Consider the following 16,530-nt stretch of genomic DNA (forward strand, 5'->3'; position numbering starts at 1 on the left):
AAGATTTGGCTCTTAAGAAAGAAATATTCCTAGCTGAAAAAGGAAGGAAGGAAGGAAGGAAGGAAGGAAGGAAGGAAGGAAGGAAGGAAGGGGTCTCCAAGTTTAGAAAAGAACAGGAGAAAGATTTGACTCTTGAGAAAGAAATGTTTGAAGCTGAAAAAAGAAGGGAAGAAGGAAGGAAGGAAGGAAAGAAGGAAGGAAAGAAGGAAGGAAGGTCCAAATTTAGAGAACAGGAGAGAAAGATTTGGCTCTCAAAGAAGAATTATTTCAAGCTGAAAATATGAAGTGCAGCTGGGGTGGGGGAAGAGACCAAAGATCAAAAACAATGTAGTTCCTTGGCCCTTTCAGATATCAATCAAGTACAGTTCCATTTGTCACCTCACACCTATCTCTACCTGCCACTAAGTGAGTGTGCCCTAACCAGGCAAATATGGATTTTTATATTACTAGTGGCAACGGTGCTCAGTGCTGCCTGCCATTTGTAGGTTAATCGCTTGGCAGTCCATCTGCTGATCGGCTCATTTAGCCACTGGTGCGAAAAACAACAGCTTGATGAGAAAAGGCACACAGTCTACAAAAGGAAAAACAGAGCGATAGGGAGAGAAAAATAAGAGAAGGAAAATCAGCTTTGGACAGGTCAATAAAGAGGAAACATAGGAGCCCCCTCTTACTGAGATCAATTAGAGGAAAGGAACTCAGGGACATATCTTGGGTTAGGGAAGCAATGGCCATGCTCATATTTTTTCACACAATGTCACCCAAGTGCCTCACCCCCTCTTTAATTAATGGTATAATGGAAACCTGGTGAATAACTGAAATCCTCCAACAGCAACTATGTTAGCACAACTCAGCTTCTGGCCTCTCTTCTGAAGGCCATTTTACACCTAGCCTTTCTCTTGACTTGATCGGAGAGCCATGCTGCAGCCTGAGCCAATTCTTTAGTCCTCGGGCGATATTATCAGTTAATGCTGCTGTTATTATCGGCTAATTCCTCTATTTTACAGATGGCTGCATTTGACATATGTTCACCTGGCCCTTGGAAGCATCCCTGGGTTGCTGGACTCTCTCTTCTTATCAGCTGTGCAGAGAACAACAACATGAAAGGGACCTAGTGTTATGTGTCATACAACCAGAATACCCAACCACACACCAAGGCAGGAGAAAACTCTTAGGTTTGAGGGATTTTCCTTTGCTATTCACCTAATAGAAATATGCATATCTCAAGCGCCAATCTTGCTACTATCCCTAGGACTGAGATTCCCAGGGCTCCATTTCTGGATTCTTAGCAAACATGAAGTCTTCCCAGTCTTACTAGATCAACTAGTAGCAGAACAGATTTTTTTTCTTTTTTATGTCTCTCATGGAATACTAGTTCTGACGAGAGGACAATGTTGCTACAACATTTCAGTTTGGTATTTTTGGGGTGCAGCGCTTCATTCAGCCCCATTCTCTCAAGCATTGGGTCTAAATTATATGCTAACTATATGTTGCTATGTTCCAGTTTTGTTTTCTCCTTCCATATCTTGTTAACGTTGTGTATTTAAAACAGAATGCAGATGGAAAATATACATTTCAACTAATGGAGTCAAGCTGCAGTCAAGCTGACTGTGCCAGTAACTGGCAAAACCAATTTTCTAGAATTCTCATGGAAAAAATGGAATATTTCTATCTTTTCAACCTTCACTTATAACTCCTAATATATATATACTGTAACATCTCCCTTCAGTCAAATAGGAAACTGAAAGGAGGAAGGTTGACTGATTTATGTTCCTTGTGCACCATTTTCCAAGAGCTATCATCTAGTAACATTCTTCCTTCTTATCTCAGTGACTTTTAATGTAAGAAGAGCTCTACTAACCAAGCAAGGGCCCATCTGCTCCCACATTCAGCATCCCAAATAGATGCACTCAAATAATGATTGTAGCATTTAAGGCAGGCCATCTGTAATTCTGTAGAGAATAATCAGACACCACGAATAATAACCATTAAAGGCCAATAGCTATGAATAGTATAAGAAAATGAATTTTCATAGGAGCCCATTGGCCATTCAGTAAGCTTTGTTGGCTCAGCAGAGCTTCCAACTTATCTTTTCCTAATACTTATCTCTTACACTTATCTACCCAAAAATAAGACAGGGCCTTATTTTCTATTGATCCCCGAAAAAGGGCTTGGTGTTATTTTTTGGGAGGTCTTATTATTTTTGAAGTGCAGGAAGCCCCTTAACCTCGGCCCGCAGATCAACTGATCCAGAAAGGGACAGAAGTTCTATCTCTGTTTCTGGCACACTCTGGCCAGCCCCAGCATCGTTGGGACTGCCGCTATTTTGCGGCCGCCACTAAGAGAAGGGGCATGGTAACTAGGATTTGCGAAAGCAGCCTCTGTGAGGTCGTTCCACGTGGATGGCAGGTGCATGTGGGGTGCGTGGGGCATGTTCCCCCCTTTCCCCCCCAGGAAATTGCAGGGACCAGCTGCGCATGTGTTTAAATATTTTAGGGGGAGGGCTTATTTGGGGGGGTATTTTAACCCATGCACTCAAAAATCCAATTGGGCTTATTATTCAGGGAGGTCTTATTTTCAAGGAAAGAGGGCAACTGTTGGGTAAGCTCCCCGTTGGGAGAGCGAGTATGTTCAGAGAAGCGTTGTTAGAGTTGTGTTGGAGAACACACAAACCAGCATACAGAGACACTGCAGTTTAAATAGGCTTTTACTTTCAAGGTTCAAAAGTTTTATTTCTTTTAAAACAAACATTTCATCATTCCTCAATGTAAGACATTGGAGTAAAAATTTTTGTGTGTCAAAATAGTTCTAGTTTACCACCAAATTCTTGTCTAGCCTAATGTATACCCCTCCCTCCCTCCACCCTCCCCCCAACCCTCCTCCTCCTTCCCCCCCCCCCGACTTCCCGGAACCCATACACGGTATGGATTTTTAACAAACACAGTCTAAAATCTATTGAGAAAAAAGAAATAAAGAAATTAATGACATCTCTACACTGATCTTAGCTTCTTCTTGCTGAGCTAACTTTAAACAATTTAAATCATTTCTGATCTTAAGCATAGGCTAACTGGAATTTCTTGGTCCCGTATTTATTTTGTATATAGTCAATCCATTTTTTCCAGTCTCGTTTATATCTCTCATTTGAGTGATCTTTAAGATATGCCCATATTTTAGCCATCTCGGCTAAGTTTGTAACTTTCAATATCCATTCTTGAGTTGTAGGCAAGTCTTCCTTCTTCCAGTATTGCGCCACCAACAGTCTTGCTGCCGTTATTAGATGCAGAATCAAGTTAGTCTCTACCACTGTAAAGTCAGTACATATACCTAGTAAGAATAACTGAGGAGTAAACTTTATCCTTCTTTTAAAGATATTTTGCATAATCCACCATATTTTTATCCAGAATGCCTTAACCTTTTGGCAGGTCCACCATATATGATAATATGTAGCATCAAGAGAACCACACCTCCAACATTTAGGCTGTACATTCGGATACATAGGCTTTTACTTTCGTGGAAATAGAGGTATCAGAGTCCATCAAACAGTCCAAGTCATACACGGATAAGACAGTCAGTCATCAATGTCTTTTAGTTAAGGGATAATTCAAATAACATAGTCCAGTAACATATAATCAGTTCAGAACTCAAAGTTTGCTGGCAGTTGCAAAACTTCCAGATCAGCCCAGCATCTAACAAACAGAGAGCTAACAGTCATTCTGGCTCCCTTTTATGGCTGATTGAGGAAAACAGCAACCAATCACATTTTACAGTATGATTTAAAGAAACAGGTACAACATTGTTACATGATTTATATATTGCCAACCCAACCGTTAGAATTATATTCCTAACAGTAATATTCCAGCATCTATGGCACTGTGTCTCCTCATAAACAAGGTCATAGCATTTCTGCTTTGAACCAAAATTATGTAAGAATTTGTGTCTTGGGAGAAGTTTAATAGGGAGATAGGCTGTGTTCTGCTCCGGGCAATGAGGTTCTGCTCGGGCAGCCAGTTAACTCCACGCTTAGGAATATCTTTCAGATCACGTTTATTATCAGGCATCCTTAATAGCAAAACTTACAGTTCAGTGTTAAGATTCTTCTGACTTTCCATGATCTGTCCCATCACGTAGTGTAAAAAGACATTAATTCCTCTAACCCATGCTGCTGGTGCAAAGCTGCTTCTGGTAGAGCCGATGGCGATTCAGTGAGTGCCCAGTAATAAATCAATTTCCCGGGCAGAGTACCCACTGCCCAATCGGGGAGCACAGATGTGGTCACATGTTATGGGACTACATTTCCCATGAGGTAGTTTCTTAAAGGAGACAGCTCTTAATTCCTAAATTAGCTATATACTGTTGGGACAGCACACTCCCCACCTGGAATTATAAATTCCACTATCAACTAGCCTTTAACTAAAGATAAACAAAAAACATGGCATAAAAATGCAAACTGACTGCCTAACTAACTGAGTTACACAAAGACATATCATGACTATCTAATCAACTAAGATAAACAAAGGCTTAACATCAAACATGTAATTAACTGAGCATGCAACTCTACCTAACTGATTAACTGGGTTACACAAGGCATAGCTTCAAACAGTGCAAACAATCATGTAAACACAAAGCATGCAAAGCTTGAGGTTCAATCTTCTAGTTCAGTCTTTTGTAGCAGTACTACCAGGTCGCTGATTGGTCTGGAGTAGAGTTTCTTGGTGGAAATCCTCTTCGCGACCTGAGCCTCCATCTGACGAACTAGTTCATCATTACTGGGTGGGGCTTGGTGCACAAGTCCCATAGGCCATGAGTTCCAGTGGACACAAGTCCCTTAGGCCACAAGTTCCAATACATGTCTTTGGGAATGAAGTTCCCTGCTGGTTCTGGCCAGTCACCTGTCTTCTGAGTCAGTAAGGTGGCTGGAGTAAGGGCAGTTGGCATTTCAGGATCCAAAAACTCTGGAACCAAGGCATGAGAGTTGATGATGGCTGCACCTTCTACCACGAGGGTGGTGAAGATGATTACTGCTAAGCCCAACATGAGAGGCTTCCGTCTGGATAGTTGTTTGAAGCGAGTTGCTTCTTGGGACTGGTTGACGGGTAGTTGTGGTGCTAGTTTCACCATTCCCATGATGAGACTGATGTGAACATTGTTCTCCCCACTGTAGACGATGTGAACATTGTTCTCCCCACCGTAGATCTTGATGTATCCTACAGCTGTTACTGCCTTCGTTGTGGCGATAGGCAAGGTGGGAACGTACTTGCGCTGGACAGGAATGCCTTGGAGACAACTCAGGGATTCTCGCCATATTGGCTGATCTTGCTTCTGTTGGTTGTGCTGTTCGTTGCTGGACCACATGAAACATAGATAACTTTGATGGTTTTCTCTGACGAGGAATAAGTAGAACATCTGCTGGATGTTGTCCATGATGGCTATGGCTTCCTTTCTGGGGTGAATGAGCATGCTGAGTAGACTGTTGTTGAGGTTCGGACTTTTGAAGAACACTTTATTCAGAGAGGGACCTTGGGATTGCACGCTGGTATCAAAAAGTGCTCGAATCTGGTCTGGCTCTTGTGGCTGGCACTTTCTAAAGGATCGTGAGTGCCAATATTCTTCATCAATTTTGAAAGGTGGAGCAAGTTCTGCGTGTCTGTTCTGGACCGTCTTGTTCATGAACTCCACTAACTGAGCTTTCATTGCAGGCTTCTTATACATGAGTCATCTAAGACTGAAAAGGCGGGATAGAGCTTGCTCATGATTGTTTGGAAGCCGTTGCCTTGGTATACGAAAGGGTAGTGGAGCCACCCAACTCTTAGTAGCGTCTTGTTGAAACTCCTTGTCCATGAGCCTCAAAAATTCTTTGTCCTCTATCAACAAGGCTAAGTCATTGTCTTCTTTGCTAGTTTGGAACACTGTTGCTCCTAAAACTGGCTTGATCGATGAGGTCGTGAAGTGTTCTTGGCATGGTTTCAAGTGGGATGTTCTTCCATTACTGAGAGTGGAAGTTGTGAAGACATTCACCTGGGTTGGGGCCTGCAGCCGATCGACACAAACCGTTCCTGCGATGACCCATCCGAGTTCTGTCTTGAGGGCGAGTGGGGAGCCTTTTGGGCCTCTGACCATTCCATGGCAAGCGAAAGCGTCAGGGGCGTCCATTCCCAACAAGAGCAGGATTTTGGCTTCAGGGTCTAGGGCAGGAAAGTGATTAGCCATGTGTCTCAGATGAGGTATGTTGCTTGCTACCTCTGGTGTCCCGATCTGACTGCGATTGTCTGGTAGACCATCCCATTCTAGTAGTGACGGCAGTGGGAACTGTGCGCTCCCATCTAACGCTTCTATGCAGAATCCATTGACTTCCCTCCCCACCGTGCGCTGGGATCCAGTGCACCCTGAGATCGTAAATCCTGTCTCTTCGGTTTTGACGTCAAAGAGATCGAAGAATGCTGACCTTGCTAATGATCTGGTGCTTTGCCCATCTAAGATTACATACATCTTCACGGCCATTTCTGGATGAGTGGCAGGGTAGACTTTGGCCAGGCAAATTTTGTGGCACGTGCGAGGTGTTGAAGAGCCACCACATATTGAGGTGCATCTGACGCTTACCTCTGTATTAGTTTCTGGGTGCGCTTCGGCATTTTGTGGAGCCTCCTTGTGTGGAGGGGTGTGGGCTGTTGGACGATGCACTGTCTCGGAGTTTGGGTGTAGGGCGCCAGGGTGCCAGCTACTCTTGCAAAGAGGACATTGCACCTTGGCTGTACATTCTTTGGCGATGTGTTCTGTAGAGTCACAACATTTATAGCAGAGTTTGTACTCCCTAATTAGAGCTTTCCTTTCCTCCATAGGCTTCTTCCCAAAATCTCTACATTTGTTCAAGGGGTGGGAAGACTCGTGGAATGGACAGAATGGGTCCTTATTTGTTGTTGGGGGTTTAACTATAACTTTCCTGGTTGGTCGCACGTCGGAATCGTTCCTGGCAGAGTTAGAGATTTGCGTTTTGTGAACTGACACAAAGGTTTTTTTCCTTTGTGGTCTGCATTGGACTCTTGATTGCAGCAGTGTTATGGGCCAGCCTCTTTGGCGATTGTGGAGTAGTCATCCCAGTGACCTAGGTTTCGAGGGTCAGTGCATTGCTCTACCTGATCAGCAACAAATTCTTGGAGTGTAGCAAAGGGAGGATCATTGTATTGATTGTTCTTCCTGTAGGCGTCCCGCAGATCGGTCCATCGATCGTTGAACCGTCTTGATAGTTTTCTGATGATAGTGTTCTGTGTGTTGTATTCATTAAGGCATGCTTAGTTGTGGGGTCTTCTTGAGCAAACCGTAGTTCCGAGAGGAGGTCAGAAAACTTCCATAACTCCTCGGGATCATTTGGACTAATATTTGGGTGCTCGATGACCTGTTTCAAGAGTGAGGACTCCATGAGCATGGATGTGCCAAACTGTCGATCAAGTACTTTCCACGCGTGTTCGCAGGCTTTGACTGGATCCTTCAGGTAAATGTGGTAGATTCTTGTAACCATTTGTTTAGACTTTGGGCCTAACCAGGCTTTCATAAGTACAATCTCATCCTCAGGCTCTATCTTCTCATTACGGACAAGACGTTTGAGGATCTCCCTCCATACCCGATACTCTCGGCCTGGTTTGTCCGAGAACTTCTCTAACCCTTTCTCTAACCAACTCATCTTCCTCTGCCAAGGTTGCCAGTCTGCTCCAGGGTGGTATGCCGGGGGGATCGGAAGGGTGTGCCCTGCAGCTTTGGGTGGATCAGGTCCTGTGGTATCCTGTTGGTTTGAACAGGTGCGGTCTATAAGAGTGGGCGTGGCAGCTGTGAACAGCTGGGGTTTTTCTTCCAAAAGATTCTGTGCAACTTCATGTTGCCACAGTGTAGCCAAGGGTTGTTTTTGTTGTTGCTCTGCAGGTTGACTGTGTTTATAAATCTGTTCGTTCCTGTTCAAGTAGCCTTGAAGTATTGGCAGGAATTCTTTTGCCTCGACGCTGATGTTGCTACTTGCAACTATTTGTATCTCTGCTGGCTGAGGATTGTTTGAAGTTGCTCTGCCATGGTTGAGATTGTCTGGGTTCGTCGGTTTAGGCTCTCCAGTTCTAAGGGAAGGAATGAGTGGTGCAGACTGTATGACATCAACTATCTCTTTAGCTTGTGGGTTTGTTAATTGTTCCTGTTGTATTACGTGTTGGCCGTTTACGTAGGCTTCGACACGTGCATCTGGGTTCTCTGCTTCTACCTTCCTAGGATCGAAGTTGATGAGGCCACCACCAGCCTCGGCCTGTAGAACTTTGGCCCGTACTAGTCTTATGTTTGCTTCCCGTTTGCGCCGGAGGTATTCCAGTTTAGTCCGAACTCTGGCAGCTGCAGCTGCCTTTTCTGCTTCCACGGCTGCCAACTCTTCCTTCAGCAGCTGCTCTTCTCTTGCTGTCTCTAGATCTATCTCTGCCATCCCAGCTTCTATTAGTGCCTCTCCAGCTGTAGATATCTGTGGCCTTTGGCTGTAATGGGAAGATTGCTGTGAGACGCTGCTACCTGCCTTTGATTGGGAAGATGAGGCCTTTCTGGAGGCATGGGAGGAAACTGTGTGTGACTGTTGAGATGTTGTATGTGAACGATGAGACCTCACTGATGCGGTCTTTTCTCCCTGTGTAACTTTTGAACTAGATGGGGATGTTCTCTTAGAAGCGTGAGAGGGGGCTGCATCTGACCACTGAGATGGTGCTCGCGAACGATGAGACACTTCAGATCTGGCATTTGTTTCTGATGTGTCTTTGGGATGGGATGAGGACGCTTTCCTGGAAGCATGAGAGGAAGCTACATATGACTGTCGAGATGCTTCAGACTCAGCCTTCTTGTCCTTGGGATTGGATGAGGATGCTTTCTTGGAAGCATGAGAGGGAACTACATATGACTGTTGAGATGTTTTAGACTCAGCCTTCTCATCTGGGGCTGTCTCCTTCTCAGATTGGATGTATAAGGTCTTTGCTGCGTCGGATCTGCTTTTTACGTTCTTTGTATAACATCTGAATGCGCAACATTTCCCCCTGGAGTTCTTCATCACCATTTAGTTGTAACTGGATAGCAGTGAGGCGGTCTCCGTAAGATCTCCATGGCTTGTAGATTTTGTTCATATCTTACTTAAAGAACGGAGGCGTTCTGGGGGTAAATCGTCTTTGAGTTTGTTGCAAGAGATGCTGCAACTGCTTCCAGGCGCTTTCCTGCGTCCGATAAACCCGGTCCCATTCCTCCAAGAGGTTTGACCGCATAGTCTGCGTAGGCTTTCTATGCTGTCTTAGGTCATAGGCTGTTTGACATGTTTCCGCCTTTTTCTGATAGTTGGACATTTCAATTCTGAGCTTTGGGTGACAATTCTGAGTCTATGATGGGTTCAGGCATGTCTGACCTTTCTGCCATGGTTAGAAGGTTCTATAACAAGGATTAATTCAGAAAATGTCTAGAATCCGTTATCAATTCTTGAGTCCAACTCCCTTCTTTGGCCACTAGGTGCGTTGCAAGACTTGAAGATGTAGCTGCAGTCACTTGTCAGCCACTAGGGTGCGTTGCCAGGACTTGAAGATGTGGGCGCAGTGCACTTGTCGGCCACTAGCGTGCGTTGCTACACTTGGAGATGTGGGTGCAGTGCACTCGTTGGCCACTAGGGTGTGTGCTACACTTGGAGATGTGGGTGCAGTACACTTGTTGCCCGCTGAGGTGCGTTGAGAAACTTTGGAGATTCAGGCGCAGTTCACCTGCCAGCCACTAGGGTGCATAGAGAAGCTTTGGAGATGCAGGCACAGTTCACCTGCCAGCCACTAGGGTGCATTGAGAAGCTTTGGAGATGCAGGCGCAGTTCACCTGCCAGCCACTAGAGTGCGTTGAGAAGCTTTGGAGATGCAGGCGCAGTTCGCCTGCCAGCCACTAGAGTGCGTTGAGAAGCTTTGGAGATGCAGCCGCAGTTCACCTGCCAGCCACTAGGGTGCGTTGAGAAGCTTTGGAGATGCAGCCGCAGTTCACCTGCCAGCCACTAGGTTGCGTTGAGAAGCTTTGGAGTTGCAGGCGCCAATTCACTGCCAGCCACTAGGGTGCGTTGAGAAGCTTTGAAGATGCAGGCACAGTTCATCTGCCAGCCACTAGGGTGCGTTGAGAAGCTTTGAAGATGCAGGTGCAGTTCACCTGCCAGCCACTAGGGTGCGTTGAGAAGCTTTGAAGATGCGGGCGCAGTTCACCTGCCAGCCACTAGGGTGCGTTGAGAAGCTTTGGAGTTGCAGGCGCAGTTCACCTGCCAGCCACTAGGGTGCGTTGAGAAGCTTTGAAGATGCAGGCACAGTTCACCTGCCAGCCACTAGGGTGCGTTGAGAAGCTTTGAAGATGCAGGTGCAGTTCACCTGTCAGCCACTAGGGTGCATTGAGAAGCTTTGGAGATGCAGGCGCAGTTCACCTGCCAGCCTCTCGAGTGCGTTGCTAGGGTTGGCTTAAGGAATTGGACTGCAGTTCTAGAGTGGTCACTAGATGGCGCTGCTTGTGTCTATCGTTTGGACTTTGGAGTGACGGGTAATGGCTGCTTCCTATCGAGATTCTTGCTCAGCTGCCTCTCCAATGTTGGGATTCCTAAGGGAATGCACCCGAACTCGGAACCCCTCTTGGACCTGGCTGGCTTGATACCTCCTAAGGGCTTGCACCTTTTCCCACTTCACAAACAATAACAAATCAGCAAGAACATAACATGCATTCTCTTTTAATTCATTCAGCTGGTCTGCCTCTACCTTATGTACCTTTTGGCTGTCTGCAGGCTTGCATCAGTTGGCCTCTTTATTGCCTCTAGTTGCCAAGACAACTCATCAATAAAGTTCAAAGGAGTGGGAGGTCTGCTCTGGGCTGATGACCTCTTCCTTACTCAAATTTCGTTGCATGGAGATTTTTCCATGAGGCATTTACTACACAAAGAAACTTCTCTTCTTGTTAGTTTTGGGAACGAAAGGGGGGTTGCTTTATCATGCAAATCCTGATTTCCTTTTAACACACTTTCTTAATCACAACAACGTTCATCTCAGGAGAGATAATCAGCGCCTTTCTCGCTGAAATGGGATGTTTCTCTTTGCTCCAAAGGGGGGTGGGAAAATCCTGGCCGCTTTTCTCAGTTAAATGCAAACGGAATTTGGAGATTCCACCTCAACGTCTTATTTACTCAGGAGCTTCTGTATGGGGGCAATCATTCATCATCTTTTCCTTGAGGGGAATAAACTTCAAAGCCTTTTCACTCTGAGGAGGTTAAAGAATTTCTACTGTCTTCTGCTTCGGAGCTCAGAGAGTAAAACAAAGGAAGCTAAAGGAATTTTAATGTCTTTTTACTGTGGAGCTCAGAGAGGAGGACAAAGGAGGTTAAAGGAATGTCTTTTACTGTTCTGCTCTGGGCAATGAGGTTCTGCTCGGGCAGCCAGTTAACTCCACGCTTAGGAATATCTTTCAGATTCACGTTATTATCAGGCATCCTTAATAGCAAAACTTACAGTTCAGTGTTAAGATTCTTCTGACTTTCCATGATCTGTCCCATCACGTAGTGTAAAAAGACATTAATTCTCTAACCCATGCTGGCTGGTGCAAAGCTGCTTCTGGTAGAGCCGATGGCGATTCAGTGAGTGCCCAGTAATAAATCAATTTCCCGGGCAGAGTACCCACTGCCCAATCGGGGAGCACAGATGTGGTCACATGTTATGGGACTACATTTCCCATGAGGTAGTTTCTTAAAGGAGACAGCTCTTAATTCCTAAATTAGCTATATACTGTTGGGACCAGCACAGGCTGAGATATCAACACACCTAGATGGAAACATGTTCTGCCTCTCCATTTCATCTCACAAGGGTTGTGGAGCAATTCTTGAATCAGGCAATGGACTCAATGATAGATTTTTAAGTGAAATGCAGTGGCTATCCCGACATGCTTTTTAAATCTTTTGCTAATATGCTCTATCTTCTGGCAACTTAATAGCAGTGACTGTGAGAGGGATCTTGGAGTTTTAGTGGGCAACCAATTAAATATGAGCCAAAAGGTGTGGCAGCAGCCAAAAAAGCCAATGCAACTCCTAAATTGCATTAACAGAGGGATACAATCAAGATCAAGTGAGGTACTAATACCACTCTATAAAGCCTTAGCAAGACCACACCTAGAATATTGCATCCAGTTTTGGTCACCACACTATAAAAAAATATGTTGAAATTCTTGAAAGAGTGCAGAGAAGAGCAACCAAGTTGATTAGAGGACTGGAGGCTAAAACATAGGATGAACAGTTGTAAGAACTGGACATGTCTAATTTAGTGAAGATCATGTCCAGGGGCAACATTGCTATCATGTTCAGGGGAGACTGATGCAGTGTTCCAATATTTGAGGGGCTGCCACAGAGAGGAAGGGGTCAAGCTATTTTCCAAAGCACCTGAAGGCCAGACAAGGAATTATGGATGGAAACTGATCAAAGAGAGATTCAACCTAGAAATAAGGAGAATTTTTTTGACAGTGAGAACAAGCAACCCATGGAACAGAAGTTGCCTTCAAAAGTTGTGGGAGCTTCATCACTGGAGGCTTTCAAGAAGAGACTGGACTGCCATATGTCAGAAATGGTGTAGGGTCTCCTGCTTGGGCAGGAGTAGATGACTTACAAGGTCCCTTCCAACTCTGTTAATCTGTTAAATAGGTGTAATCCTAAATAATAATAAAACAAGTTTTAAAATGACACAGTGGAAGGACAAAGATCGGAGGAAGAGGCTTGGCCAATTACTTTCCTAACTCCAGGAAGAAACCTGCATGGGTGTATCATCCAGAAGTCAAGTTCAATTCCATCGAGCGGCCATAAGGTAGCCCACATCAGGAAATAAGGCAGGATAACTAGCACTATACTTTAAAAGGTAAGCCAAGAAGCAGAAGCTTGCAAGTGTGATTGTGCCTTGCTCCCCCCTGCCAACACCAATTCCCCAATGACTCAGGAAGGAACCAAACTGAGTCCTTGCTAACACGTCTCTTTCACAGGGTGAGTGTTTGTATATGTGCATGTGAGTATATTTTTTAATTTTTTGGAAGTGGAGAGAAAAGGTTGCACCAGTAACATCTGGATTACAATAAGTTCAATGCAACCCCCCCAAAAAGTATTGTAGATAGTAAATGGTTTAAAATCTCTCCTTTCCCCCGTCTACTGTCATTACATCACTGCCATATTCCTCAATCTTGTGTCAGAAGAATAATTTGGGTTTCCATCTCAAGCCAGGACTGCACAAAAATAAAAAAGGGATCCAGACAGCTGGATGAAAGAAGAAATAATTTTATTCTAAAGCAAAGAACTTGCCTTTAGGGGCAGGCTGCATAGCAAATTGGGGTACAGTGGCAGATTTTATAGGGGGAGCTTATCCAGGGTGAAGTGTCCACCTGCTGAATCTAGATGACACTTGAGATGTGTTTGTGTGTGTGTGACAGATATGTTTATCCTTGTGAGCATGCAGTTCCTCTGGGAGACCTAAATTTTTATTAACCTCGTGTTTGGGGTCTTATCCTTTGCTATGTGGATTAGGTCTGGGTAACTTCGTTGGGGGTTTGAGGAAGTTGCTGATTTTAACTTAGTTTCCGCTTGACTATCAATTATCTAGGGGAGACACCGATTCTCAAACATTGGATTCTGTTGATATTTAAGGGAAGATGGAAACAGTATAAAGAATAAAATACTTGGATATAAAACTTCTCACATCTGAAAAAAATAGGGGGAGAAATGTAGTAGGCCTAGAAGGATTGACTTCCCGTGATCTAATCTAAGCAGGAAGGCCTGGAGTGTGGGCCTCCTCTCGGATTGCTTATGTTTACTAGAAGAACCTGTGACTCAAAGCATGTTTGATCAATGGATTGGCTGATGTTCTTGGACAAAAAAAGCTTTGCAACAATTATTCACATTCTGGTAACCACCTGCTTAAGTAGGTCAATGATCTGTAGTATATCTGAGACTGCTTTTGAACCTTGTCCAAAAGTTCCAGTTAATCAAAACCAGGACAGCTAAGCTGCTGTGTGGGACCTGCCCATCCCAACACATTAGGCTTGAGCGTAACCATCTGTACTAGCTGTTGTTGTGGCCCGCCAGCGGCCAGCAGAGCTAATGGGAGACTTGGACAGTGAGGAGGTTGGGGAAGAACATGGGCCAGTCCTGGAGTCTGCGGAAGGCTCTGATGAGGGCTCTGGGTCAGAGGCAGAGGTGGGGCCAGGGCTACCTGACAGTTATCAGCTGCCTTCGGAGTCAGATATAAGTGGGCCAGGAGAAGGGAACAGGTAAGGAACAAGGGCCAACTCGGGAATAAAGGCATGGGGGGAAGATGAATGGCCCTCCCATAGGGAATAAAGAGGAGTGAAGGGGGAGTGGAGCTTGCAGGAGACAAGTTGTTCGTTTAATTAGTGTGAAGATTTGTTCATGACTTCAGAGACTCCTGCCAAGTATTTTTCTTATACCGTGTGGCATTTAGAAGATATTGGCCTGCCACTCTCCAAGCCTGTGAGGTCCGTGACTGTAAATTCACCCTTGAAAGACTTTTGCGGTACTTTGCTGGGTGGTGAATGAGAGGAATTCACATTAGTTTACTAAAAGGGGGTTTGTTGGGACATGGAGTCTGCTTCGTGGTTGGGGAAACCCTAGGTCAGAACAGCTGTGGTCTCTTTCCAAGCATTTTTCAAGCACTGATTGGTTTGGGCAGAGTTCCTGGAGGACATCTCTCTGCCATACATGCCCCTGCCTTGAAGGTCCTCAGGTTCTCCTCTCCCATCTCCAAGCAAAATGCATCATGGAATCTTACCCTTGGGAGAGGAAAAAGGGGGCAATGAAAGAAGGACTATGCGGTACAGACATGCATGAGCAGCTCTCTGTTGGGAGAAGGTAAGAATTGACATCAGAGGTGTCCAGAGGAGCCAAAAAAAGTCAAGAGGGCAGCTTGATAACATGTTACGCCACACCACAGTAACCTTTTTTTTCCTTTTAAATCACCTCTATGGCTGATCTTGAGACAAACTATCTGCAGAACAAGAGCAAAGCGACCTGTTGCTTCTAGCCCTCTCTGCCTCTTTTTTACTCCTTCTGAATCAGCTCACTGTCCTCAATTGATTACACCCACACCTATTGCTATAGGTAAGCAAGCTCAAAGGCAGGCAGCATCGCTGTGGAACACACCCACATCAGTGGACACCAGTTTCTGGGCCAGAGGACAGCGTCTGAAGAAGCCTTTGGCCTGAGCCTCTGGGCAGAAGTCCATATGGACATCTAGGGCAGTGATGGCGATCCCCCCTCCGCTGCCCTGCATATGTGCGCACAGCTTTCTTGGAGCGCGGGGAGGGCAAAAAGGGCATCACGCACCCTCCCGGAGGCCAGAAACGGACTGTTTTCTAACTTCCGGTGGGCCTGGTAGGTCCAGTTTTCACCCTCCCCAGGCTCCAGAAGATTTCTAGGAGCATGGGGAAGGCAGAAAACAGCCCAACGCACAACCCAGAGATCGGGAACGGACTTCCAGGTTGCCCATTGAGCCATTTTTTCACCCTCCGGAGGTTTCTCTGAAGCCTCTGGAGGGCGACAAACAGCCCCCCACACAAACCAGAAGTCTGTTCCCGAACTTCTGGTTTGCGCGTTGGGCGGTTTTACACCCTCCAGAGGCTTCAGAGAAACCTCCCAAGGGTGAAAAACGACCGAAATTCAAGGCCGAAAATCAGCGGGCACCGCGCATACATGCACAAGCACATGCATACTGGAGCTGACAGGGCAAGACCTCACCAAAGATTCGCCATCACGGGTCTATGGTTTGAGATACTATTTTTTGCACCCATACAGCAGAAACAAAAGTAACTGACTGGCAGTGCTTTGAGACAGCTTCCTCCCCTCCCTTCCGCCTCCATCTCTGCTTAGCCAGACCAGCCGGCTTCTCCACTCCCTCCTAGGTCTGTCTCAGCCAAGTGCACACCTGCCACTGCTCCTCCTCCTCCTCCCCCCTCCTTTTGCAAGAGCTTGAATCCGCAGCTGCTCTTTCCCATTTCTCCCCCTGGGCTTTTCTCTTTCTTTCTCTCTGGGGTCCCTACAACAGCCTTGCAGAGAGGGGGAGGAGGGTGGGGAGGAGGACCTTCAGACATCATCTACTGGGGAGAATCAGCAGGGACCACTTGCAGAGCTGGCGAACACAGGATAACAATTTCTGCCACCAAAGCATCCAGGTAAGTTTACACCAGATTGCATTCTGCAAGGAGATGGCACGTAGTGAACTGGACTTGATGCCCTGATCTAGCCTGATTTAGCAAGAGGAAAGATAACTGCATTCCCTTGAGCTGTGTCGTTACATTGCTTAGTTCTACCAACCTCAGGAGCCGGATGGATAGAAAGTTGCCACTTGCTAGGAAAGAGTGAAATAGGGGATTGGAGTCCATAGAGGGGAATTAGTGCACCCCAAAACCCTCTAGAAATCCTTCTAGGTCTCACTGTCTGTAAATGGAGAAATAGAAATCATTCTACCTGAAGGAAACTCAGAGGCTATCCAG

Source organism: Thamnophis elegans, chromosome 2 (assembly GCF_009769535.1).
Source record: "Thamnophis elegans isolate rThaEle1 chromosome 2, rThaEle1.pri, whole genome shotgun sequence".
Lineage (NCBI taxonomy): Eukaryota > Metazoa > Chordata > Lepidosauria > Squamata > Colubridae > Thamnophis > Thamnophis elegans.